We start from the raw sequence: 27546 nt of genomic DNA on the forward strand, positions 1-27546 counted from the left end.
CATAACACTGGGAAACAAATAAAATGAACATTCAAAATGACCCTTTACCTAGGGACCTGCTTTACCAGGATGAAGCCCACATGAGTCTCGGCTTTGGTTTGGTTCCCAGATTCCTGCCTACTCCTCGTGAGCCCCCCATGCTGCCGCCAGGAGATGCCCACCTTCTGCCCTAAACTGACCTATTCCTAGAGTCCAGGGAAACCTCTCTCTACTCAGGTGGAAGCTCCAGGGAGGTTCTGATGTTCCCCGCATATTCAGAGTGGGGGCTGGTAGCAGTGCTTCCAGAAGGAGCCGTGTCTGTGACATGTGAGGGCTTAATTTATTCCCTCAGAATTGAGTCCCCACTTGGAGCTGGCCAGTTCAGAGTCTCTATTTATATGTGGCCCAGCACTGCTGTGCCCCTGGCCTTCGTACAGCAGCCTTGCCTGTGTGGTTCACAGCAGGCCCGTGCCCTGTGTCCTTTTCGTGGCACTCCATGCTGGGATGGTGTTCTCTGTGGAAACCTCTTGAGTGCAAATGGGCCCCTTTCTGACAGAAACACCACAAAAACATTCCCCAAGGGTGCTGTTTGCTGTGGTGGTTTGTCTACAGATTTTCCCACCAGGCTCCTGGAGCAGGTCCAGTACAGAATTGCCACCGTCCTGAGAAGGGAACAGATGACCATAGAATTAAGTAATAGCCCATCCCCCTTACTTCTCCAACCCTTTGATTCTGGAGGAGCTACACTCATTGCTGTCAGGAGTCCCGCACCTTCTTTTTGAATTAGGAAGACGTGGGAATGAGAGGTCTTTGGGGCACTTAAAAGCAACAACAAATAGCCCACATAACCGTTATCTGAAGCTTGAGCAACCCTGGCTATGAACCTCCCTGGACTACAGCCAGGAAAACAACTCAAGCCGGCCCCTAAAATAGGCTCCTCACAGGCACTTTCTTAAAGGAAAAAAAGAGAGAGAGAGAGAAAACTAAAGACTATTCCACTCAGAAGCAGTAATAAATAATATTTGTAGAATGTATTTTTACTGTTGCTTATTTGGCTCCAGTCAAAATAATCTGTGAAAAAATATGTTATCGGGCTGACAAATAGCATGGATGTTGAGAGATTCATCAGTGTTTTTTCCCAGAAGCAGCTGATTTCAGATTCAAGAGAGGGCTCTGCACAGTGTTGATTTTGCCTCGACCAGAGCTGTCAACATAAGGGCCTGTGAGAAGCGTGGGGAACACTCCCTCAGAGGGTGGTGCCCACATTTTTCTTGCATTTTTTTCTAGAAGGATTGGATGAAGCAGACATCCATTTAGAGGCCTGCGTTGTACTAGATACCTTACTACGCACATGTGCAAATGTTGGCCCCTTTGATCCTCAGAATAAGTCTTTTCAGTAGGTGTCACCACTACCTCCATTTCACAGACAAGCAAAATGAAGACCAGAGCTGGGGAAGTGACCTCTACTCTGAGTGGCAATAATTCTGGTTTTCTAAGGCTGGGTTAGTGTTCGTTCGTTCTTCCCGCGGCTCATTCATTTTATCATTTGACAGCTTCACGAGAGGAGTCAATAGGAGATCATACCCAATCTCATCCATGTCCTGCCAGCTTGGACTTGTGCCTTGCCCCCCTGATTCTCTACCCATAATTCTGGACTCATTTGCAACTGTCTACTCAGCATCTCCATCGGATATCTCAGAGGCTTCTCCGACTGGACAAGGCCAAAACTGATTTAAAAAAAAAAAATGTTTACCCCCAAATCTGCTATGCCCGTAGCCTTTTCCATTTCAATGGATTATCCCAGCATCCATCCACTAGCTGAATCCAAGAGATCATCCATTGGAAATCCTATTGAAAAACAGAACAAAATCAGTCCACTTCTTCCTTCTCCACTGCTACCATCCTAACCCTAATCTGTCACCAAGATTACCGCAGTAGTCTCTTTGCTGGTCTTTCTATTTTCACTCTAACCCTCAACCCCCTTCTCCATTTTCCATACACAAATCAGATATGCAATTTCTTACTCAAAGCTCTTCCATGGCTTTTAGATTAAAATCTAAACAAGGCTTTCTTACTCGAATCTCATCTCATACCAGCCTCCTATCACCTACCAGGCTCCAGCTCTTCTGGCATCCTCTCTGTTTCTTAAACATGCATCCAGGCTTCTGTACCTCCATTTTGCCCCTGATTTTTACATGTTTGACGTCTGCTTGTCATTCAGATCTCAAATGTCCCTGCCTCAGAGAGGGCTTTCTTGACCACCCAACTTGAAGAAACCCCTCAGCCATTTTCTATCACATCACTCTTTCCTAATTTCTCTTTATAGTACCTATTTGTATCTGGTTATATTTATATGCTTATGTATTCACTTCCTACTGTACAGTGTGGATCTGGACCGGTCTTTCTTATTTATCTCTGACACCCAGACCAGTTTTTCTTAACACCTAGAATAATACCTGGCTCATAATAGGCTTATCATAAACTTCGTTGGTTGAATGAATGCTTTTGTGAGTCGCAGCAAAGGATGGTTCCTGGGAGATCTTTCTGGTTGAGAGATTCCTGTGACCTAGTGCAGAGATGTATCTACTGTTTTGTGTTAGCCACGTCCATATAAAAAGATGTCAGTTCCAGAGATCGATGCTGCATCTAAGGACATGAATCTAGTCAGTGATAGAATTACAACTAGACCAGTATTCTGTCTTCATGAGATCATTATTAGCCTTCTAATCTCACTCCATCTCACAATGCTGCAGGCTGGCTGTGTGAATAGTGAAGCCCTCTTTCTTCATTTCTTTATTCTTATCTCAATAAATTCACTCATTTATTTAATTTGCCATACACCCATTAAACATGTATATAAATATAAACACGTAATGTTCAATATTTGCAAGCACTTTGCTAGGAAGAGTGGGAGAGGATCTGTATTTGTGGCCTGAGCTTTCTGAGAAAATAGGTCATTGATTGTACCTTCTGGAAGGTTTCTGGCCAATCAGAAAACACTTGACAAAAGAGGTGAGTCAGCCCCAATGAGACTGAGAGTTGGCCTATGAGGAGGATGCTCAGAGACTCAACAGCATCCCCCTCACTGTATTTGTCCCCAAGAGTTATGTGGGTACCACTGTGTGTATATCTCCATGGGACTAGCAGATGCGTCTCCTCCCCCATGAACCCCAGCTTGACAATCTGGGGTCTAGTTGTAGCTCTACAATTATTTATAGATGATGGCAAATGGAATAGTCCAGGGCAGACCTATGATGGAGATGAATTAGACTCTGATCTTTTGGTCACCTGTTCTGTACTTTTCCCCAGTGGCCTGCCCTCCCCACATGTTAAATATCCTGAAAAAAGAAATGGAACAATATATGTTGAGCAAATGTCACATGAGTGAGGCCTTTGCTGACTACCTTAGTTATATTTGTAGTCCTTCCCTAACCCTGGCACTCGCCATCTCCCTCCCTAGTCAACTTTCCTAGGGATGTCAGTTATTACTCTCTAACAAACCAGGTAATATTCTTCTTTCCTCATTGAAGCCTCCAGTAGGCTGTAACTTCTTCTTGAGAGTAGACATTTTTTGTCTGTTTTGCTTACTGCTGTATCCTCCGCACTTCTAAGAATATCTGGACATTATAGGTGCTTAGTAACACTCTGTTGAATGAATGAGTGATTCAATTAACCAGACACTTTGAAGTGTGCAGTATTTTTTGACCTAGACATTTTATCTTTAGGACTCCATTCTTCACAAATTGACTTGGATGAATGGAAAACATGTGAAATAGGACGATTCATTTCCTTATTATTTTTATAAGCATGGAAAATAAGAAACAGCTTAATTCCTTAGCAATGAGGGATTCTTTAAGCAGCTATGATATATCTATACAACAGAATGTCATGAGACCATTAAAATTCATGTCTTAGAAGACTATTTAGTAACATGGGAAAATATTAAGGCCATTTTGTTAAATTAAGATAGTATTACATGACTTGATTGCAAATTTGTAAAATGACTATATATGCATTGCAAAAAGAGTGGAAAGGTAACAGTATCTGGGAGACAGGATTATTTGTGGTTATTTGTAGGAGGGAGGATTACAGATGATTTAATTTTTTTTTTCTTTTGGTGCTTTCCTCTGTGTTGAAATTTTCTAAGGAGAGACGAGGAGACTGAGGGTGGTGGAATGGCTCCCCAGAATGGAGGGGTTTGGGAGAAATGGCCACCTCCCAGTTACTCTCCTGGTAACCACGCCCCCAAATAGACCCCTCCCACACTGACTCTGGGTTGGGTCATATGACTTGCTTTCGCCAATGGGACTTCAGCAAACATGAAACAGATAGAGGTTTGAAAATGACTTGCGAGTTGGGATTCTGTTGCTGATAAGAATTCTTCCTCCATCATGCAAACAAATCGGGTGGTCTCCCGGAGGATAAGGGGCTGTGTGAAGAGAAGCCCCAGACATTTTAGTCTTTTCAGTCATTCCCAACTGAGGCCTCAGACGTGTGAGTGGGGTCGTTCTAGACCTGCAGTGTCCTACACAGTGGCTGTCGAGCACTTGAAATGTCACTAGTACGAACTGAGATGCACCGTTAAGTGTAAAACACACGCTGGATTCTGAAGACTTGTATGACAAAAAAAGATGGAAAATATTTCATTCATAATTTTTATATTAATTACATATTGAAATAATAATAGATTTCAAATCGATGGGGTTAAATTAAAACACATTATTAAAATTAACATCACCTGTTTCTTTTGTTTTTTTAAATGTGGCTACTAGAAAATTTCAAATTATAGAGGTGGTTTGTGTTCTATTTCTATTGGACAGCTCTATTCTAGACCATTTAGCCGCAGACACGCCATCCCCGACCAGAAGAAACACTCAGCTGACCCACAGAATTGGAGTGAATAAAATGGTTGTTGCTTGAAATGACTAAATCTTGACATATTTTGTTATGCAGCAAAAACTGTTACCAGAAGGATATTATGCTTTGTATATTATGCTTAGACCCTACCAACTGGGCTCCTTGGCCTCTGCAGGAACGAGCCAGCGCCCCAGAGAGGCGTGAAAAGAAAGCAGGATATAGCAGAGAGCAACGACCAGTGGAACTGAACACTGGTGAAAAGATTGTAGAGTTTAGAGCCGGTGGGGGATGGGGAGAGATCTCCACCTTCTCAGATTCCCCGTCTGGAAGGCAGACCTCCTCAGTCTGTGGTCCTGGAGAGCAGAACTTGGGAAATCCTGGAGGAGCCCTGCCTCCTCTTTCCCACTCAAGCTCTCCTTTCCTATCTGCTCTGCGTGTGCTCTGCTGCCCTAGCCTACAGAGTTCTGTGGGAAAAAAACACTACATCAACAACAAGATAATCAAGGGCATGCCAGTGAGTGAACAGAAGGAAGGAGGGGGAATGGGTAATTTTGGCAGCATTACCCCATCATCTAGGGCCTCTGTGCTTCCCTCAACTCATTCCTCTCTGAACCCAATGGGATTGGAAATCGGAGCTGGAGGAAGCCGTCGAGATCACCCAACCTAGCCCTCTTCTCTTCCATATGAGAAAACTAAGGCCTAAAGATATTAAATGACTTGCCTAGGATCATACAAGAAATTAGTGGTGGTCAGATCTAGAATTCAATTCCCAGACTCTCGGTCCAGTGCTCTGTCTATGGCTCCCCTGGTACTGACTCATTGGATGTTTGTCACATTACACCCAGCCTGGACTTTTGGATGCTTATTTGTGCCTAAGAACAGTGTGACTCCAAAGGTTTATTTTTGCTTGAGACCATCTCTCTCTCTGAACTCATCTCTCCTCTCTCTCTCTCAGGTTCTCTGCTACTTAACTTTTCTCCAAGATGTAAGAGGTTCAGAGAGCCTTGGGGGCCTCCCTCCTCCCTGTGGCACTCTCCTTGCATGGAATCTCACTCATGTCCTCACCTTCTACTGGCTGTGGATCGAATGGAGCTATAGGCTCTGGAATGATTGTTGCTCTGGCCTTTCTGTGTTCAGCCCCCAGAGACTGATCCTGAAGCACAGGTTCAAAGACGGAAAGTTTTGCCAAAACTCTCGGCTGGTAGAATGCAGGAGTGGGATGGGTTGGAAGTAATGGGGAGGAGGGGGAGGAAATCCTAGAGGCACTACTTCTGTCCCTATCGGAGCCCAAATGATGAACTTGGATGGCATCATCATTGCACCTGCTGTCTTCTAAACCATCATTCCCTCTTCTTCCGAGCATAGCACCTCTTTAGAAAGTCAGTGCTCTCACATGGCCCCATTTACTGCCTTGATGCTTTCATCATTGGACTTCTCATGGACAACCTTGGTTGTTCTTGATGACTTGAGCACATGTTCAGATACTGCGAGCATCCCAGGTTCTTTGGCTTCCATATGGAGGCATCTCTGTCCTCCCAGCTCAGTTCCTTGACGGAGTCAGTTCCAATGATCTTTATCTCTGTTCTCTTTAGCTACATGTCAGCCGTATCTTTGGACCGATGGCTACACTGTGGCTGAACTCAGAATTACTTTTTTTTTAAGATTTGAAAAGTGTCTGACCCCCACCTCCTGTACGTGGAGTCTTCTTACTCTGGGATGAAGGTGTTTCATGTTTCCCTCCTAGGAGCTTGCCCCTCTTCCTTGGAACAGGAGAATGCTTACCTGCAAGGCTGCTCACTGCGGGTGAAGCAGCGTACAAAGAAACATTGAAATCCATAACTCCAAAGGAGCGCGATAAAAAATATTCTATCAAGTATCTGGAACCTTGTTACCATGATACTAAGCACCCTGGTTTTCTGAGAAGATTTTCTACTTTTCACCCGGATGTTTAAAGTCAGGAAGGTGCACCTAATATCGTGTAGCTACAAAGCTGATCACTATCTTAGTATGGGAGGCAAATAATGAGAACCGGGCCCAATCCAGGGAAATAAGACAATGGCAGATGAAGGTCATCACGCATCTAAGGAGTTGGCCTTTGGGTTATTTCCGGTCCACATGACACGTGCTCAAGGTAACAAAATCCACAGACTGGGAATCTTATAAACAGCAGACATTTACTTCCCAGAGTTCTGGAGGCTGGAAGTCCAAGATCAGGATGGCAGCCTGATCAGGTTCCTGAAAGCCCTCTTCCAGGCTGCAGACTGCCGGCGTCTTGCTCTCACGTGGCAGAAAGTGCAAGGAGTCTCTCTGGATTTTTTTTTTTTTTTACACAAGGGCATGAATCCCCTTCAGTTCTAGAGGCTGGGAAGTCCAAGATCAAAGCATCCACAGAGTCAGTGTCTGGTGAGGGCCCACTTCCTGGTTCACAGATGGCCGTACCTGGTTCACAGATAGTCCTTGTATGGTAGAAGAGGTAAGAGCGTTCTCTCAAAACTCTTTTATAAGGGCATAAATTCCATTCATGAGGACTCTGTTCTCATGAGCTATTCACCTCCCAAAGGTCCTACCTCCTACTATCATCACCTTGCGGGTTAGGATGTCAGCCTATGAATTTTGTGGGGACACACACACCAGACAGTGGCAGGAAGGCGGAGCAGAAGAGCTACCAGACGTGATGTGAACATTGAAAAGAGAAAACCGTGTGCAATGCTGTCCAGGAATCATCTAAGGGAAAAACTCTTGCGAGACAGATTGAGAATTTTAAAACAACACTCTCTCACCCAACTGCCCCATGACATCTGTTAACACAAGAGGCAGAGGTATTTCCTGGAAAGCCTCCTTGTGTTTACAAGGGTGAGACCCTCTTGAGGTTTTTGCAACTTTAATTAAAGAGCTGAGGGATGGGTTTACATCCCTAGCAGTTCCCATGGGGGGACACACGAGCTGGTTGTACACAATGCTGCCCATTTGAATGAAAAGAGAAAAAGTCAATCAATTATCCAGATGTTTTGAATTTTACATGAATACAGCCATAGTGGGGATTTGACCCTTGATCATAATGTGTTATTCTTGCAACATGGTGGAGAAAAACAGTCTTGAAGAAGGAAGAAGAGTGTTTTCCTAACACTCTTATACTTTCTTCTTTTTGAGTTTATACGTAACGACATCAAGCACGGCAGAACATGGAGACTAAGGACAGAACCCAGAAGGACGCATGGGACGTGACCCCCACTCCAAACTGCAGTGGGTGCTCCTGGTTGGGCTAGAATGGCCTTGGGGTGGGGGTGGGGGTCAGGAACAATAGTTAGGCAGAGCCTGGCTGTTCCGGGGTGTGCAGACCACAAGGTGTAGTAGGCCTGTGCTCGGGAAGTATTACGAGTTTCTGTTTCTCAAATAGTTCTTTAATCTTTTTTTTTCTTCCCTGAAGTCTGAAATTTCACCATTAGAAATTGTATTCTTTGACTTGAAAAAAAAAAGGTTATCAGAGAGTAGTGTGCATAAGAACTATCCTAGAAATTAGGATGTGACAAAGCAGATTTTTGGGCCCCGCTCTCAGAGATTCAGATTTCATAGGTCTGGGATGGTGGCCATACCCCAAAGGTTGTTGCATGTCTCTGCCTTGTGACATAATGAAAGGATAGCCTAGTCCAGCTGTTCTCTTCAAAAGGAGACACACAGGCTGAAAGAGCAACTGTCCAGCACAGTATGGGAACCGGGTTCCAGAATACTAGGATTTAGGCCCATCTCCCCATCCTTCTAGCTCTGTATCTTTGGGCCAGAAAATTAACTCTAAGAACCTCAAATTCTTCGTGCATAAAATAGAGAAGACCATGCCAGCCTTATCTGACTAATGGGCCAATAGACAGAGCATTAGCCACTGAAATAATGAATGTAGAAACTTTGAAAACTGTCCAGTGCTTTAAAAAGTATTTCATTCTATACATATGTAAGGGGCTGTGATTGTTATTTCCCATTATCATCTACTAACACATCCATTTGAATGAATTTGAGGGATTAAATGATGGAGTAAGGGGTGAACTTGGAGCTCAGAGGACTGCTCAGCAAGGGGGTGTGTGGATAATGCCTTTATGTCCCGCCCCAGGCTGCCAGGAATGCTCAGGTGGGGACCAACGTGGGGAGAGAGGCAAGAACAGTGTGTGTGTGTGTGTGATGTGTCTGTGTGTCACGGGGATATCGAGTGTTGGAGGAAAACTTTAACTCACTTTACAGTTTTGGTTCAGGTTTCAGATTATGGGGCACTGATAACGTGCGTGGGGGGAGTTCTGTGTTTTTTAGCCTCAGGATTTTTTAAGCCTTGAAAGTCATAAACAGTAGAGAATAGGAGGATACTTTTTCACGGAAAAAAATTTATAAAGAAAAGGAACATTCTGGAAATCATATGGGAAAAGAATCAACTTCAACGTAAAACTTAAAGAATGTATTCAAACCAGCCACAGACGGTCCTCTCACCTTCTGGATACTCTTACCCTCTTTTTGGACAAGAATGGCCAGCGATCTTCATATCCCCCGGGGATGGTTTCAAAATAGCCACTTCCCTTGGTAATTCGAGCCAAAACAGAACCCTGACTTCCAGAGACCGAGAATGGAGCTGTGTGTGAGCGAGCGTGCATCTCCCACAAGCTTGGAGGGCGATCCCTCCATTTCCCGTTGTGCTTAGCAAACTTGGGGACAGGGGATGATGGCTGTCCCTCCCTTAGCACAGAGCCTCAGAGGCTCGAAGAAAATACAAGGGAGGAGAGGGGAACAGAGCCAGTGGCACGGGGAGCCCCCAGTCCGAGACGTCTGTATGAATTGGCCTCTGGATCCCCAGATTACATCTCGACTGGTTAGATTTCACTCTGAAAGGAGACGGCACCCTCAGCTCCTGCCAGCGCTGCCAGCTCTGCACACCCGTCAGAGTTTGTACAGCTGCTTGGCATGGCACCGCGGGCCACTGAAGGGTATCCATCCCCAGAGGGTGGGAAGTGGCAAACTCTTTAAAAATCAGTGGAGACAGTGAGACAGGAAATGAAGAGCAACACATCTCCCATTTGCAGTTGTGTGGGAAGCTTGGCTTATCAGCTCGGAATTCGGCCGGGAACAGCGGAGTCTGGAATGCTGAAGGGATGTGGTCCAATCTGGCCTGTGGAAAGTCCAGGGAGGCCTTTTGTGGTCAGGGGGAGTCGGGCCCGGTGACCTGGGCTGATGGGCTGGACAGGATGCTGCTTTGTTAGCAAGGCCCCAGTGAAGAGGATCGGGGGCCCCCTGAGCGTGGAGCACCCAAGGCACCGAGCTGATGTAGAGCTGTTTTCACATCCTTAACACGTCCCAGATTTTTGCTGCAGAGTCAGGTCCAGTTGTGTGAAATTCCCGCTGTTTGTCCTTTTCTAACAGAGCCACAGGGTGAGATGTCAGCCTTGCTTCTTTAAGCAGGATAACAGAATGTGCCACAGTGCAGATGACCCTAGAGGAACAGTAAAGTGGATAATCCCAAACTTGGGAAAAATCCCCAATCACATATAATTAGCTTTGGAATGTGTGTGCGTGGGGGAGGGAGGAGGAAAATGGCAGGTTTAACTGTGTTATGCTTACTTTAGCTGATATTAAAATGCATACACGTTCCCGGAAGCCTCACTAATGACAGGGCGCCCTGCAGTATGTGTGGGCACAGGGGGATGTCACCCTGTGATGGCAAATGGGGTGGAAAATTTGTGAAATAATGAAGTGACACATGTGTGATGAAGTGTTTATTGCATTGGAGGATTCTTTTAAAATTGAACATGATGTAAACTCTGGGTGAGGCTTTTAGTCCCCCCACGCCCCCTTAGTTCTGTCTCCTCTTAGTGGTCTAGGAGTGGGAAGCTTTCCTCTGTGTGCAAAGTAGGTTCTGAAGCCTCTTCCAGAGGTGGCTGGGGATCAGAGTGAATCATTTATGGCGATTTTCCTGGGAAGGGAACCTGGCGGGAGGAAAAGCACAGATGGGCTTCTGAGAACTTTGGCACAAGTCCCCCACAGGGGCACGTGAGTTATGAGCCCTGTCTTGAGAACCATGCGTGTACATGGCGCTACTTACTACCTAGAACGAGACATGTTGTGTAGTGCTGCAATTTTGGTAGACTCCTAGCCAGGGAAAGAAATCCTCTTGTTTTTACATTGTTTCCGGTGTTAACTTTCACCCTCTGAGTTGAGTGTGGGCCTGAATTCTCTGGTCTATCAGGGTGGGCTATGCCTTGCTTACTCGGGCTCTTTTAAAATGCAGCTTCCTGCCTCCAACCCCCAACCCCCCATTACTTTACACAGTCCTTTGGGGATTTCTGGAGAGGTTGGTTAGCGTCTCCCCTACACTTTCCTGCAGCCCAGCCAACACACCCACCGGCTGGGTGCATTTATGGACAGTCTGCTTTACGTTCTCTGTGGACAGGAGGACATGAAATGTAACTTACAGGCTCTGGGACTGAATAAGAGCCCGCTGCCTGAGGCTCATTGGAGCCAAAACTATGACACTGGCTTTTGAGAAAAAGAAAGAACCTTTATTATTTCTGGGTTGACCTCAGGAGAAGACAGGAGACACCATTCAAATCTGTGTCCCAATTTGGGGTCTGGACAAGTGTTAAGGATTACGGAGAATGTGGTGGCATGAGGTCATGCTGGCGGAGCAAGTTCTGATTAAAGGGTTTTGGGACTTGGCCAGTTATGGTATAGGGTTGAGGGGCAAGCACAAAGGAATTCCGATCTGGCAGGGTTTGATCGGTCAGTTCTCTTTGTCCATGTTTGTCTAGGTCCCGGATCTTGCTTATTGAAGAACCTCTTGTAAAGGGCTCCGGGTGGCCACATTTCTGTTGCTTGAGTTCCATAGACTAAAGATTCTTGGTTTCTGGGTCACCTTGAGGTCAGGGGTGGCACATGCATAGGGCTGCCTCCGTCAAATAAAGATTGCATTAATCACCAATCTGCTTTAAGGGAGCAGACCCACTTTTAAGCTAATCAGTGTGATTTGTGTACTGTTTTAATTCTGCTCCTCAAAAGATTATAATTTCACGAAGCTGATAATATATCTAGTGTACATACAAATAATTGCTTTTAAAAAATGGTCGTAATGGGCTCTCATCCTAGATGGAAGGTTAGTGAGGTCTGGGTTCTCTCAGAACATGAGAGAGTTTTCCCACTTATGTAGGAAGTCTTCATAGAAGACCGATGTAGTTATCCCACTTCTGGGTGTTCCGCAGTCAAAAGCATATAGATTTGGGAGAGTTTTAAAAACGTGACTCTGATAAAAAACACCCTGAGTTGAAGTCCCTGAAACCCTAGCGATGTTGGGAAGGTCATTAGACTCTCCAAAGGGTCCCTTGATGGAATTCTTTCTTTCCTAATCACAGCATAGACCTGAATCTTTACTCCATCATTTATATACTATTTACGTGATCCTATCCTGACTGAGCTGTAAAATGGGAACAGTACCACCTACTTGCAGGGCGGCTGTGAGGCTTTGAGTTAATGACCATAGCAGCTCACACACATGGCTCATAGGAGAATCACAGTTGGTAGCAACTGTTACAATTATTATCCAATCCCCAACGCATGAGATAGATAACCTGTCTGCGATTGGTCACAGAATTCAGCTAGACAAGGTGTTGAGAATTGCCACAATAGAAACAAATGAATCGTATCATTTTGATCACTTACTAGCTCTGAGACTGAGAATATGCCTCATCTCTCTAAGACCCAATAACATCCTCATGTATGTCACCGATTTCACACGCTTGTTGGAAGGATGGAAACAGCAATCACGGAAGGGTTTTCCACTTTAAATGTAAAACCTCCAGTACGATTGACTCACAGTTCCGCTCATAGGTGTGTTCCTTTGGTGAAACTGCAGGAGTCTCAGGTGTGTCTTCATAGCCCTGGAAGCAATTCCTGGGTGAGGAAGGAAATAGTGTCTGCAATTCTTTCTTTTATAAATAGGAAAATTGAGACTTCGAAACGTGGTAACGTGCCCAGGATTGTGACAAAGCCAAATAGGAACTGGCTCTCCAATCTGGCAGTTTCTGTCAGGAAATTTTAAAAGCAGGAGATGGGCAAGTGTGACTGAAGCCGTGTTCCCCGCCCCACTCCCTTTTCACGAGTGAGGTTTTTCTTTTGTGCTCCTGGAGCACGGAACCCCACTCTGGCGAGAGTTTGTCAAATGGCTCTCCTGTCTCGGAAACTTTACAGTAAATGGAGTTTCAGGTAATCAGAGGGATTGATTTTAGTCTCAGGTACTGTAAAGAACATACTTTTAAGTCTCTTCTAAAAATAAAATCCCTCTGAGGAGATGTTTGGCCTGTGGCTAATGTGTTTGGAAACATGTTTCTGTAAAAGTCAGCCTCATTAATCTCCTTGTAAATCCAGAAAGACAGCTTTCATCGCACACATCAGGGCTTGTCCCAGACTTTCCCTATTCACAGTGGGAGATGCAGAGAAATGAACCACAGGCTCAAAGTGCCTCTGTCTTGTTTTCCCCCAAACAGTTCAGGAATTGAGGATTGGAAGCTGGTCCTTGGGGCCGCATCTAGGTCTAGGGAGGTCATTTTCTTTCCCCTTGTCTGAACACTTCCCATCCCCTCTGCTATGGGGGACAGGGGCAGTGGTGGGGGAAGTGGCTGAAAGCTGTCAGCGTTTTGGAAATCAGGAAGAGTTTTTCTTCTCCAAGAAAGGTTTTTGCCCCTTGCTGGGTTCTGTCAGCTCCTGGAGAATCAGCCTCTGAGGTTTCAGCTATTCATTCATCACAACTGTCAAACCTTGTGAATCTTCTCTCCCTTCCTCTGGCTGGCGCACTCTAAAACACTCCTCTTCGGCAAGTTTTGCAATCGCTAAAGAAAGGGAAAAATACAAAGAACTCAATTCCAACTAATGCTGTAATTTACTGCTGTGTAATTGGGGGAGTTGCCACTTAGTAAATAGGGTGACTATCTTACAAAGGAATGAAGTAATCTGAACTCAAGGACTTCAGAGCTTCCAGCCTCCCACTTACCTTCTTTATTGATAATGATCCAGGCCAAGAGGGGTGCAGGTTTTGTGTGGCATTCACAGGGTACGGGTGGGCATTGTGGTTCTCCAGCCAAGTCCCTGTGTGTCTTTATAAACCCAGGGCTGAGTCTCACACTGAACAGACTTGGCCAGCTTTCATCACATTTGCTCAAGACACTCTCCTTCAACATCATGCTTTGAACGGTTTCACTCACTTCTTATAATAAAAGCATTAAAATCCATCCTTCTTGACCTGCATATTCCCCATGCATATTACACGGGTTGTCATAGGAGCAGCCGTTTTACGTTGGAAACCTGAGCCTGGATTGCGTGATGTGGGAGCTTTATGAGGCATGGTACAATGTCTAGGTTTTAATTTTGCTTTTATTTCAATGTGACAAGAAGTGTGAGAGTGAGATACCTTTGGGCTCTGGCTCTGGAATTTATGAAGAGAGAATGCCGCAGGGTTATGGCATGGGTGAGACTGGAAGATATCACCCACACACAAGGGTTCAGCATAGTAACACATGTTAGAAGAATAAACTAACATTGAAGCAGTAAACACGCAGACACACACACACATGTCATACAGCAAAGCCAGTGTCAAGTCCTGGACACCCCTGCTTGGTCCTCATGCCTGCCTTTTTATCTTGGTCCTTTGGGGGTTGAGAGCTGTTTCACTGGTACTCTCCTTTCTTTCTCCTTCTCTCATGCTTAAGAGAGGACAGGTGCTAGAAACCAAGTGTCTGGGCCCCTCTCAGCCATGCCTTCATTTCCACTTATTATTGGAAGCAGTTCCTCACCACTCTGGCCTCTCTCTTATTTTCTCTCTTGAGCCTTCCCCTGAGACGCCACCAAGGTGGCAGGTGACAGACTGGCCTGGCCAGGAACAAAAGACAGTTATCCTTGGCTGCCACCTGTCTCCCCATGAGTGCCTGTCCCATCTTGTTGCACTCCCTGTATGTGTGTAATTTACACGGCGAGCCCTCTGGGCAGGGGCTTTAAAAAAAGAAACATTCTCTTCTCTCCTCTGTGGTTGGATGGCTCTGTTTGATGTTTAATTTCTCCACCCCCCCCTCCTCTTCATCCTTAAAAAAATGCCAACAGAAAGATATTTAAAATGAACACATTTGATTGCTGTTAGAGATACAGAAAAGAAGGTAACATGAGGTGTGAGAGGTGCTATAGTCTGATTGTTTGTGTCCCTTCAAAATTCACATGTAGAAATCCTGACCCCTAAGGGGATGGCATCAGGAGGTGATGAGGTAACAGAGGGCAGAGCCCTCATGAATGAGATTAGTGCTTTCATAAAAGAGGCATTAGAGAGCTTCCTACCACTTCCACCATGTGAGAACTCAGCGAGAATATAGCCATCTATAAACCAGGAAGAGGGCTCTCACCAGACATCGAATCTGCCGACACCTTGATGTTAGAGTTCCCAGCCTTCGGAACTGTGACAAATAAATGTCTGTTGTTTACAAGCCACCCAGTTCATGGTATTTTGTTTTGGAGCCTAAACTAAAACAGGAGGCTTTTGGTGGCTATTGGTGGCTGCCGGGGAGAAGAGGTGACTTAGTCAAGGAGGGGTCTCCTTGGTCATACTGAGCGTGGTGACCAGAACCCAGACCTAGACCTCTGATGGCTCGGAACAGAAAAGACTTTATGATTTTAATCTTGAGGTTGGGCAACTTCCCGTGGTAGAAAAACTGACTAGACTCATGGCCAGGGTATGGTACCTTTCTTGAATAGCTTTCTGAATACTGTGCTTGCTATTCTTGTACCAAATAAAGGAATTTAGGGTTAGGTGAGGTCCAGGGCCTGGTAGAAATCACAATTTATGTCTTTCATCCATCCATCCATCCATCCATCCATCCATCCATCCATCCATCCATGTTCACTGATTAACTACAGTGAAACAGAAGAAGACATGTTTAGAAGTTACATATGATATGCCCCCAAACTTCATCTACCTGCACATAAGTCACTTTCATGTAGCCCTAGAAGATTCTAGGGCTAAAAATGAAAGGAGAATGACAACGACCTGGGCTAGGAGAGGTCAACTTAGGAAGGTTTCCTAGAGAAGTGCTCAAGGTAGAAGAGAAGGGATATGGAGGAGGTGCTACAGAATGCTTGAGGATGGGAAGGGACTGACTAGTGGACATGGCCCAGGGCCTGACATGGGCTGTCCATGGGTAAGGCACGCAGTACTGAGAGCAGTGATGACAGCTGGGAGAGCTAGAAGGATAAGGACAGTGGGACCTTCAGGGTGCAGTTGAATTATGGACCCAGAGACTCATTTAAGGAGATGCAACATTCAGAGAGATGGTCCTCAGTACAAGCAAGGATGAGCATTCCATGTGAAGCTGTGCGCCCTACAGCTGAGGGCCCACACTTGTAGCTCTGAGTCTGTAGTGAAGGAACTGGTCTGATTGAAACAGTGACAATATGCAATGTATTCATGCCTGAAGGGCCAGGGGCTGCCTCTGTGGCACAATGAAGGCATTGAGAATCAACAACCCCCGAGCCTAGGAGCTCTCAGAGCATGCCAAGGCCTAGGGAAATAAGACTTGAGCACTTGCCTCGAAGGTGCAGAGAGCTGTGGCCTCGGCCCTTGGAAACATCATCAAAAGAAGCTATTCAGAGCAAAATGCATTCCATGTGTTGGCTCTGCCCATGTGTTTCTTGTCAATAAGGCTGATCTTCCTGGGTTCGGAAGGGTTTCTGTTTGAAATTTTATGAGCCTTGGCTGGGAAGCGGCACTTACCCTGAGTTGTGGGAGTTAATGGCCTTTTCTGGCGGCCCGACTCTGGGGGCCTGGGGGCGTTCCCAAACGCCAAGCAAGAAAACACCTAAAGCCCATATTTCAGCTTAAAATTGCGCTTTATTTATAGGCAGCCTGGGACCAAAGCCTTCCCAGGCCCTTCAGCATCACTTCAGAACCCGACGTGCTGTGTCTGGGATCACAGGGCCTTCCTTGGGCTGGTGTTAAAGGTGCCCACCCCCTGTCAAATGGGGTCACCAACCTACATCCAGAGCAGAAGCTGCATTTGGTCCCTAACCTTTCCTTTTTACTATTTAAATAGAGAAGTCAACACTAGTACTTGACACACGGATGCTGACTTAATTTAGTTCAACCAACATTGATGGGGCAGAAACTTGAAATTGAACATGGTTTTGAGGACCATGGTGGACACAAAAGGACAAGAGTGGGTTGGGCAATCCAGAAAATCCTGGGCCAAGGCCCGTCCTGCCATAATCTAAGTTCTGTCGCTGTGACAAGTTACTGCCCCTCTCTGGGCCTCTGTCTCCTCACCCGTAAAATGAGGAGCTTGGACCCATTAGTACAAGTACTGCAGAAACTCAAAGTCCTGGAAAGATGCTTCAAGTACCTCTTTAACAAATTCTTAGTACCTCGTAGGAGGGCAATTGAAGGAGGCTCGTGGATTTATGCAAACATTGGTGTTTTGTGTGCGTGTCATTAACTGCTAATTTTCGATGGCAAATTATCTCCCTAGAGAGCTTCAGAATGACTCCTTACTGCTGCCGAGCTTATCTGTCTGGGACCCCTTGCCGTCCTGTATCTCCATGGCAGCCTGACATCTTTCTGTTAATTCGCTGCAGATAAATGGCTGTTCACAGCAGTGATCTCAGATCGCGTTCTTGTTCAGCCCCCTTTCCAGTGTTCTTTCTGCCTGGGCCTGAGTCTTGGCCGCAGCTCCTGTTTATCATCACCTACCCTTGGGACTGAGGTTGCTCTTTGTTCTTCCTGGCCTGCTTCTTAGCTTTCCCTCAGGGTCTTGGCTGGGACCCACCCATGGACTCATGTTTTTCAAACAACCTCAGATAGGATTTGAGTGTCCCGTTTGATCCTTCATGATTCAACTTCTGTGGCGGGGCTAAAAAGAATGAAAAGCAAGGAAATCAGGAACTCTTGAATATAATACTTCTCTCAGGGCAGTAAGTATCACACCATACTTTTAGCCAATAGAAGTATGCGCAAAGGAAACTGTATAAGGTAAGCTGAAATACGACTCACCAAGGGTTGCAACCATTGGGCCTACGTTTATCTTTTGAGGTCACACACGAACAAGCCTAATTTCTTCCTCGTAGGACAGCTCTTCACAGATTTAATTGCAATTATCTGGCCCTCAGCTTTCTGTGAACATCTTACAGTATTACCACGTCAGCTCTTCTTCAGGCAAAACATATCAGTGTTTCCAACATTCCTCAGATATTATGGTTTTGAATATTTTTGCCAACCTGACGGCTCTTCCTAATCCTGTTGAATTGATGTCTATCGCTCTTCCTTTGAGGTGCTTGGGGCTGCCTGCCACACTCTAGGTAGGCTCTGATCAACCCGGCGAGAGGAATTCCTTTACTTTAAAGGGGGGTGGAGGGTAGACGAGGCTAAAGGAGGTCAAATACATGGTGACAGAAGGAGACCTGAGTCTGAGTGGTGAGCACACAATGCAATTGTAGATGATGTATCATAGAATTGTACACTTGAAACCTATGTAACTTTACTAACCAATGTACCCCAATAATTTTTTAAAAAATCAATCCATCAGTCAAGCTTCCCAAAATGAGCTCCATTCATCCCAGCTCCTGTGATACGTTCTGGGGTCAGGGGTGGGTGGTCAATTAATTTTACAGTCAATGTCTTTGAGAAATCCTACAGACTATCATCCCTGTTGAACATTTCAGAATGTACATTAAAGTACTAAAATGTTTGAGTAACCCTGTTTACCTTTACACAGCCTAGAGTTTACCAAATGTATTTGACCTCAGAACGGTTTGTTCAAATATCACACACTAACCTCCTCCCTAGTTTGTCACAAAAATTTAGAAAGCACTGTTTGACTTCCATTTATGCCACTTGAAATCATTTATTATTATTTTCCTTCCTTCCTTCTTCCTTCCCTCCCTGCCTTTCTCCCTCCCTCCTTCCCTTCTTTCCTTCCTTCCTTCCTTCCTTCCTTCCTTCCTTCCTTCCTTCCTTCTTTCCTTCCTTCTTTCCGCTTCCCTCCTTCTTTTCTTCCTTCTTCTATCATTCTATTCTGACATATTGAGTTTAGTATCGGTCAAAACTCTTAGATATCTTTCAGATCTATTGCAGATAAATCATGGCCAACACCCCTGCCCTCTTATATTTGGATAGTTACTTGCTATTTCTCACATATGTGTTCAGAATGCTTCTATACCTTAATTTAAGCCACTAAAAAACATGGAGCTTAATAGTATTTGTTGAATAATTTAAGTGTAGGACTGAGACCTACATCTTTTGGATATGGTAATTCAATTAGTTATTAACTGTTCTAATTCTATTATCTAGCGAGCATATTCTACTATCCAGCCCTTGTTTCTCTGTGCTTGTTCAGGGGCAATCTTGAAATGCTCATCAAATGCTTTGTTGCAGTCATATCACTACCAAGTAAGATTTCCTAATCTGCCAGTCTAGGATAATCCTGTCCTAGGAGATGAAATTAATATGGCAGGACTTTGCACTTCAGTATCTCGTGCAGAAGTTTAGAAACAGAGGTGCGCCTTGGAGGGTAGGTGGGATTTAAATAAGCAGAGGAGATCAGAAAGGAGCTGGTGAGAGGGTTGGGATAAGCATGAGTGATAGACTATAGGGATGTGTAGACAGGGTTGGAATGATGAGGATAAATTCAAGATGTACTTATTCAGAGTTTACTATTATAGGGCTCTATGCAGGGAGCTGGCGGGAAGAGGGGCGAGTGAGACGGGTAAGTAGCTAATCATTTAGCTGTATAAGTACCACTTCAAGGATAACGTGTGATAAATGTTATATCAAAGGAAGGAGCCAAGTAACAGAAACCTTTGTTACTAGGGGAATTGGGGGAGGCTTTACAATAGAGGGGACCCCTGAGCGAGCCATAAAGACTGAGCCGACTCTGCCAGATAGGGATGGAGGGCTTCAGAATTCAAACCTTTGGTGATGGAGCAGATTCTACTGATGATGAGTTCGGCGTGACTTGGTTGGGAAGGGGAATCACTGGCATGACATGGTGACATAGCGTGAGAAAAGACCCCATCCTGCAGACAGTACTGGAGGGAAGACGTGGGTGACAAGAAGGCCATCTAACAGGTACAAGGGGTGAGGGCCATGCCTGGCGTTTCAGCCATTTAGATGGGAAACCAAGGGCAAATGTATTTAAAAAGAAGAAATAGCACACTATAATGACTGTTGGAATCAGGAATAACAAAAAGAAAGAGTAAACAATGCTTGTGAAGCTTTCAATCTATGAGGCTGGACGGATGACCATGAAGGGGGACCATGGCGGGTTTCAACGTGGGGGAATGGAGAGCAACAAGTTCGCTCATAAGGAGGGCACTTCTGCTGGGAACGCCTTCGTTACCCTGGAGGGGGTGAAAACCCTGGGATTCAACATTCTTAGCGTTCAGAGTTGGTCTAGGGCCAATTATGCTTTTTATGTTGTTTCAAACATTTCTGGATGTGGTGAGATTAGCTCATATCATGTACATGAGCCGGTTTTGTAGAGCAAACACGGTTTTGTGTTTATTGAACCCTGGATGGTACAGGAAGTAATTCCGGTGTATGTCGTTGCCCTGGACCCAAATGGCTCAACAGGGTCTTTCCTTTGGGGAGTTTCCACCGTGGGACATTTCAAATGTTCAAACCCTATGGCTGACACTGGTCTAAGATAAATCATATAGATCCCTAGAATCTCCACACTGGCTCTCTTTTGCCCTTCGGCATTGATGCATCCATTGACGAAACCAGTGGAATAATTGCAATTCATTGATGGATTGCTTCTTTCGTTCCAGGACATTCTACCTGCTCATTTCCTACTGGGCCTTGTGGGAAAGAATCAGCTCTTACTTTTCCTCCTAGCCATTCCCTTCTTCCATCTTCCTCAGCCTCACCTCATACTTTCTGTCTGTTTCCCCGCCCCGGTCTCCATTTTCTGCACGAGGACCATCTAAGAGGAACCCCCATGGTGAACTGTGGGACAGTGATGATCATCCATTGTCACCCACCCTTCCAGGCTGCCATGTGCTCATCATCTCTTCACCCCCAAATAAGCTTTGAAGTCTTGGGGGACCATAAAGGTGGGGTAGGGCAGCCAAGGAGTGATGAGGAACTTGTGTGGACCCCTCTGATCCTCATCTCTCATGAGCAATGGCTGGCTGGCTCTGTCCAGGTCAGTGCTTTATTCAGTAGCAGCACGAAGGGACCAGGGGACCAAGGGACACTGTGTGTGTGAGAGTGGCAGGTCCCTCACCCACGGTCACAGTGATTGTTCTTTAGCCAGAAAGATGCCCTAGAGCTGGTCTCTGTACACCTGCCTCCTCCCGAATTTCAGCCCTTTTCCTCTCAGTGTCCCTGCTCTGGCCTGCGCCCCCGAGAAGCACTGCTGAAGTCTTGGGGGGAACCTGAGGGACTCTATGGACCCATTTCTTTTATATAATAATACAGTTCCTCTCCAATATGCCTGTCATGCCTATTTTAAGGAAAGCAAGTTTTGATCTGGGGGGAAGTTTGGGGTCTCAAGATTTATTTATGAAAACTTTATGTAAAATCACCCGAATTTATCAAACAGCAAAGTCTGGGCTTTGCCACAGGACTCACCACAAGTTCCCAAGACAATAGTAGTTATCATCGAATCACACTTATTAAGCGAACAGATCTTTGCACTGTTTCATTTAATTCTTACAAAAACCCTATGTGATAAGTGATGAGTCCCGTTGTAGATGTCAGAAAAGATCGAAGAGAGGAGGAGACCGAATAGCTTTCTGGAGGCCACACAGCTAGTAGGTGAAGGTAAAAGAGACTGGATGCATCCAGATCAGAACGGAACCACTCCAGATCCGAGCTTTTAGCTTGCACACTATGTGACAGACCCCTGCAAACCTAAAATGTTCACACCTGTCTTCCTAGAAACACATTCTTGGGGCGAATCCCTCCTCTGTCTCTCCTTCCCCCTAAGGTTATTCATAGTATTAGAACAGCTTCTACTTTCTAGCTCGATTTTCCCATCCAGGTCTCGTATGCTGGTGGAAAGTTCCCAGATGATAAACTGTCAACAGTTAGCGGTGTGTGAGTCTCCCCAAACTCCTGACCCTTTGCTCCTCTGAGTGAAGCTGGGGCCCCGATTTTGAATTAGTTCAGAGCTTCATGGAGAAAACCAGAGGCTGTAGTCACCATTTGTGAGGTTACTGGGGTGAGTGTGGTTCTGAAGGAATTGCTCTCCAGGGGGCAGCCTGGAGTCCCTTGGCTCCTTCTGTGGCTGAGCAGGTGGGGTTGGGCATGGGGAGGGAGCGAGCGAAAGGAGCACAGGCGGCGCTATGCCAAACACCACGCAGGCTTTCAGGATATGCATTGTTAATAACTATATTTCCAAGGAAATAAATAGCAATTAACCTGACTTAATGTTACCCTGGGGACGCCATTCAAGTCAGCATTGGCCATCGAAATATTGTTGTCTATGGCTTAGAGCAAAGGTTCTTGGGCATTCGTCTCAGCTGGGGGACTGTATGTGTAGGGGTCGGAGAGGAAGGGGAAGATTAAGAGACCCGCCTGGGAACCACGTTAGGCAGACAGAGCTAGGAAGGGCTGATGTGAAGGGGCCAGGGGTGCCTCGTGGATTTCACCGCTCAGGGCTAGGGCTCCATGAGTGAGGACAGTTCTCCCCCAGCCCACGAGACCTGTAACGGCCACACTGGATCTGCCACTCCTGGGATGCAAGCAGACATGGGAGGCCTTTATGAGTCACCGAGGCCACTGTCTTATTTAACCCAGGAGGAATCTCCGGCCCCCAGAAGCAAGATGTCTTGCCCAAGATCACCCAGCTTATTAGGGCCAGATCAGCAGCAAACTCTGACTTCCAAGACTTCCAGATTTATGAGCTCTTTCTTGGACCTGGGGGAAGGATCCTAGACAGCTGGGTTTTGGAGGCATATACACCTGTTATTGATCAGTCACTTCCTGGCACTGTGACCTTTGTCTCTGTCTGAACCCCACTTTTTTCATCTATAAAATTAGGATGGTAGTACTATAGTCGTGGTGAGGGTTGTGTACACAGCGTAAGTACATTTCCTACCTACTGGAGGTGATTCATGCCCCTTCTTCCTCCCCACTCAGACTGGCCTTTCCATCCTGTGTGTGAGCTCTTTGGGGAGACCTGGGAGCCCCTGAAAGAAGGCTGCCTCCTGGTGCTGACCCAGGATGGAGGGATCCAGGCTCCGAACACCTTCTCTAGCTTCGCGCTGATGAAGCTTCAGCCCTCCTCCGCCCTGGGTGGGCAGGTGTGTGGGGCATCTCCTCCCCTGGACTGAACGTCAATGTCATCGCCTTCTCCTCTTATACCCTCTCCTTGGGAGCTGGCCCTGGTTCTACCCACTCTAAGCCCGGTACATTGGGTGCTGGAAGAGTGGAGGCTTTTTTCTAACTTTTCCTTTTTTTTTAATTAAAAAAAATTAGAAGAAAATAAATGTACTTTATATGCTTTCCATGACTTGCCTCCGTATCCCCCCCCAAACAAAAATTGCTCCCAACTATTTCAAAGATAGAAGGACAATCAGCACTCTGATCGGTTGCCCCAAAGATCCTGGACCCAGACTTTCCTAGGTCTTTCCCTTCATTCAGCTCTGACCAATTCATTGGTATTTTAAACCCTTAATAATAATTGGTAATAGTTGTTACTACACTAATAGCAATAGTTAGCAATTATTTTGTGCAAGGTTTTATGCTCAGTACCCACATTATCTCATTAAATCCTTACAGACACGGTATGAGGTAGGGATTGCTCTCCTCATGTTACAGAAGAAGGAACTGAGGCTTCGAGAAGTTAAGTAGTTTGCTCACGATTGCACAGCTAGCCAGTGGCAGAGCTTGGATCTGAGTTTAGATTTGGCTGACGCTGGAGCCCCGCTCAATCACGTAGTTTGTACGACATAAGACTTTGTATATTAGGCTCTGAGGAAAGTGTACTGTGAGCCCTACGACCCTAGATTGGGCCCACACTGCTCCTGCCCCCAACCCCTGACCTCAGATCTGGAGCAGGTTGACAGGCCTGGCAGAGGCAGCTGCCCGGAAGGACTGGTCTTATCACTTCCACAGAGACTGGGACAGAAGTCAATAAAACATACAGAGAAGGATTCCCAAAGCGCCTAGCCTCCCTGGTTGGTTGGGGTGGCTGTTTTAAATCCTTCAGCCACACCATCAAGGTCATAAAATGAGACGGCTGCAATTTCCTCCCTTCAGCACTGGCTCTGGCTGCACAAGGAATCGATGGAGGAAGGGGACACCTCAGCCGGCCTTGACTTCTTGCTCAGCTGGGCCTGGGATGTCTCACTGACTGGGCTGTAGTTGGAACTGAATGGCATTTCCATCTCTGGCTCAGAAACTTGGGAAATGGTGCCTAAAAGACAACGTCAACAGCCACTAACATTTGGTAGAATTTTGTAATTTACAGAGCATTTGTGCTTTATCCCTTGTACCAGAATCTCCTGATTATTTCCCAGGTTTCCTGAGCCAAAGGTTGTGAGTCTTTTTGACCACAAGTAGGGAAGTTTTCAATAAAGGCTAGAGAGTTAATTGAAAAAGTTGTTAAATTACTTTGGCCCTTCGGCCCTTGAAGGACCCCCGGATTAGGAGTCAGATTCTGAGCCTTCGTTTTCTCATCTGTAAAGTGAAGATAACACGGATCTTGCCTTTTGGACAGCCTATCCTTGAAAAATGTCGTTTTGTTCAACGTCGTTTTGTCGTAATGTTGGTGATGCCGTGGGAACTTTACTCTCAGTTAGCCTACAGTAAAATTGGTTTCGTTATACTCATTTTGCTTAAGGCGCTGAACCTACTGACAGCATTAAGTGAGGATTTACTGCACATGAATATTGTGAATATCCAGTGAAATATATGTAAGTAAGTGTTGGGAGCTCTGAAGTCCTAAAGCCACGTACAATAAAGGGAACCTATTATTACTACGACTTATAATGCATACCTTTAGATTCATATTTGTGCAATACACATGTATCTCACTGTCTTTCCCTGAAATTTATCCTTGGTTTTCATCATAATAAATTAACTTTTATTCCTTTTTCAGTGCACAACTATTTTTTTTAAGACTTTACTTTATTAGAGCAGTTTTAGCTTTACAACAAAATTGAGAGGAAAGTACAGTGATTTTCTATACACCCTTTACCTCCATCCCGTACACGTGCACAGCTGCCCCCACTACTTACATAACTCACTAGAATCAGACATTTTTTACAAAGGATGAACCTACAGTGACACCATCATAATCACTCAGAGTCCACGGTGTACCTTTGGGTTCACTATTGATGTGCTACATTCTATGGGTTTGGACAAATGTATCACAGGTATCCATCATTATAATATCAAGGGGAATATTTTCACTGCCATAAAAATCCTCTGGGCTCTGCCCTGTTAGCAATCTCTACCCTCCCGAACCCCTGTCAACCACTGATCTTTCACTGTCTCCCTAGTTTTGCCTTTTCCAGGATGTCATAGAGTTGGAATCATACAGTATGCACCTTTTCAGACTGGCTTCTTTCCCTTAGTAATATGCATGTAAGGGTCCTCCATATCTTTGTATGGCTTGATAGCTCATTTCATTTTAGCATTGAATAATAGTCCATTGTCTGGGTAGACCACAGTTTATCCATTCATCCACGGAAGGACATCTTGGTTGCTCCCAAGTTTTGGGAAATATAAATAGAACTGATATAAACATCCATGTGCAGGTTTTTGTGTGGACAGAAGTTTTCATCTCCTTTGGGTCGTATCAAGGAGCACAATTTGCTGGGTCATATGATAACAGCATGTTTAATTTTATAAGAAACTACCGAACTATCTTCCCAAGTGGCTGTAACATTTTATATTCTCACCAGTAATTTCTACTGCCCCACATCCTCACCAGCATTTGATTGTCAGTGTTCTGAATTTTAGTGGCCATTCTAATAGGTGTGGGGTGGTCTCTCATTGTCATTTTAGTTTGCATTTCTCTGATGACATATGGTGTGGAGCATCTTTTCATGAGCTTATTCGCCACCTATATGTCTTCTTTGGTGAGGTGTCTGGTAAGGTGTTCGACCCATTTTTTTTAAATCAGGTTTTTTGTTTTCCTATTGTTGAGTTTTAAGAATTTTTTTTGTGTATTTTGGACAACGGTCTTTTATCAGATGTGTCTTTTGCAAATATTTTCTCCCAGTTTGCAGCTTGTCTTATCATTATGTTGCTATTGTCTTTTGCAGAGCACAAGTTTTTAATTTTAATGAGTCCAGCTTATCAATTATTTCTATCAATGATTGTGTCTTTGGTGTTGTGTCTTAGAAGTCATCACCATACCTAAGGTCATCTAGATTTTGTCCTGTTGTCTTCTAGAAGTTTTATAGTTCTGTGCTATAAACTAATGGGTCTATGATCCATTCTGAGTTCAAAGGGTGTAAGGTCTGTGTCTAGATTCACCTTTTTGCATGTGGATATACAGTTGTTCCAGCACCACTTGTTGAAGAGACTATCTTAACTCCATTGTAGTGTCTTTGCTCTTTTGTCAAAGATCAGTTCACTCTATTTTGTGGATCTATTTCTGGACACTCTGTTCTGTTCCACTGAATGTATTTGTCTAGTCTTCCAGTAACACCACACTGTATTGATTACTGTAGCTTTATTGAAGTCAGGTAGTGTCCGTCCTCCAACTTTGTTCTTATTCTTCAATATTGTGTTGGCTATTCTGGGTTTTTTATCTTTCCATATAAACTTTAGAATAAGCTTGCGGATCTCTGTAAAATAACTTGCTGGTATTTTGACTAGGATTGCATTGAATCTATAGATCAAGTTGGGAAGAACCGACATCTTGGCAATATTGTCTTTCTATCCATGAACATGGGATATATCTCTATTTATGTAGTTCTTTGGTTTCTTTATTGCTGTTCTGATATCCTGTAGCAACTATGATCGGTAACATTCATTTAGCAATGAATCATGTATTGTTCCATGGTATCTCCACTATTATTTTGAGCTCTTATTATCATTTAGCATTTTATGCAATAATAATCCCATCTTTTTCAATTATATTTTAAATGCCATCCTGATGGAAAATGAATTTTAAAAAGTTTTAATATCCTGTTCAGTGTCACATGTGGCTCATCGAGGTAAGAATTTGTTAAGGGTCGCAGCTTTACTGAGCTTTTGGCACTACAGCTTTCACTGCAAATGTCACTGGGGCCCATTTTAGGTTATTCTTAACAACATCCGGCCACACTGTTTTGTGTTGACTTTCAACAAAAGCTACAAGAAGATGAGTTGATAGGAGCGAACCCATACTATGGAATGAACCATGTAGAATTTATTAAGCAATTGATTTAAGAACATGGTGAGTGTATGTGTGCATACTCCAAAATACATACATGCTAAGTTAAAAACAACAACAACAACAACAACAACAGAGTAGTACAGTTCTGATCCTGGTGTTCACCATAAAAAGCCATGCTCTGTAGAGTAGTAGTGAAATCCTGAGCCAGGAGTGATGAAGGAGCATTTTTTTCTGGTGGATTCTAGTTTTGCCTCTATTGTTCTCTTCTGGGTATCAGATTGATTCCCAGAAGAGAATCAATGTATACACCGGGTTTCCCAAGGGTTTACACTAACTCAGAGGTACTCTCTTAGGATTCTCTGCCTACGATTGGTTTAAGATA

The sequence above is a fragment of the Rhinolophus sinicus genome, chromosome 7, assembly GCF_057876585.1.
Source record: "Rhinolophus sinicus isolate RSI-liver-muscle chromosome 7, RSI-T2T, whole genome shotgun sequence".
Taxonomy (NCBI): domain Eukaryota; kingdom Metazoa; phylum Chordata; class Mammalia; order Chiroptera; family Rhinolophidae; genus Rhinolophus; species Rhinolophus sinicus.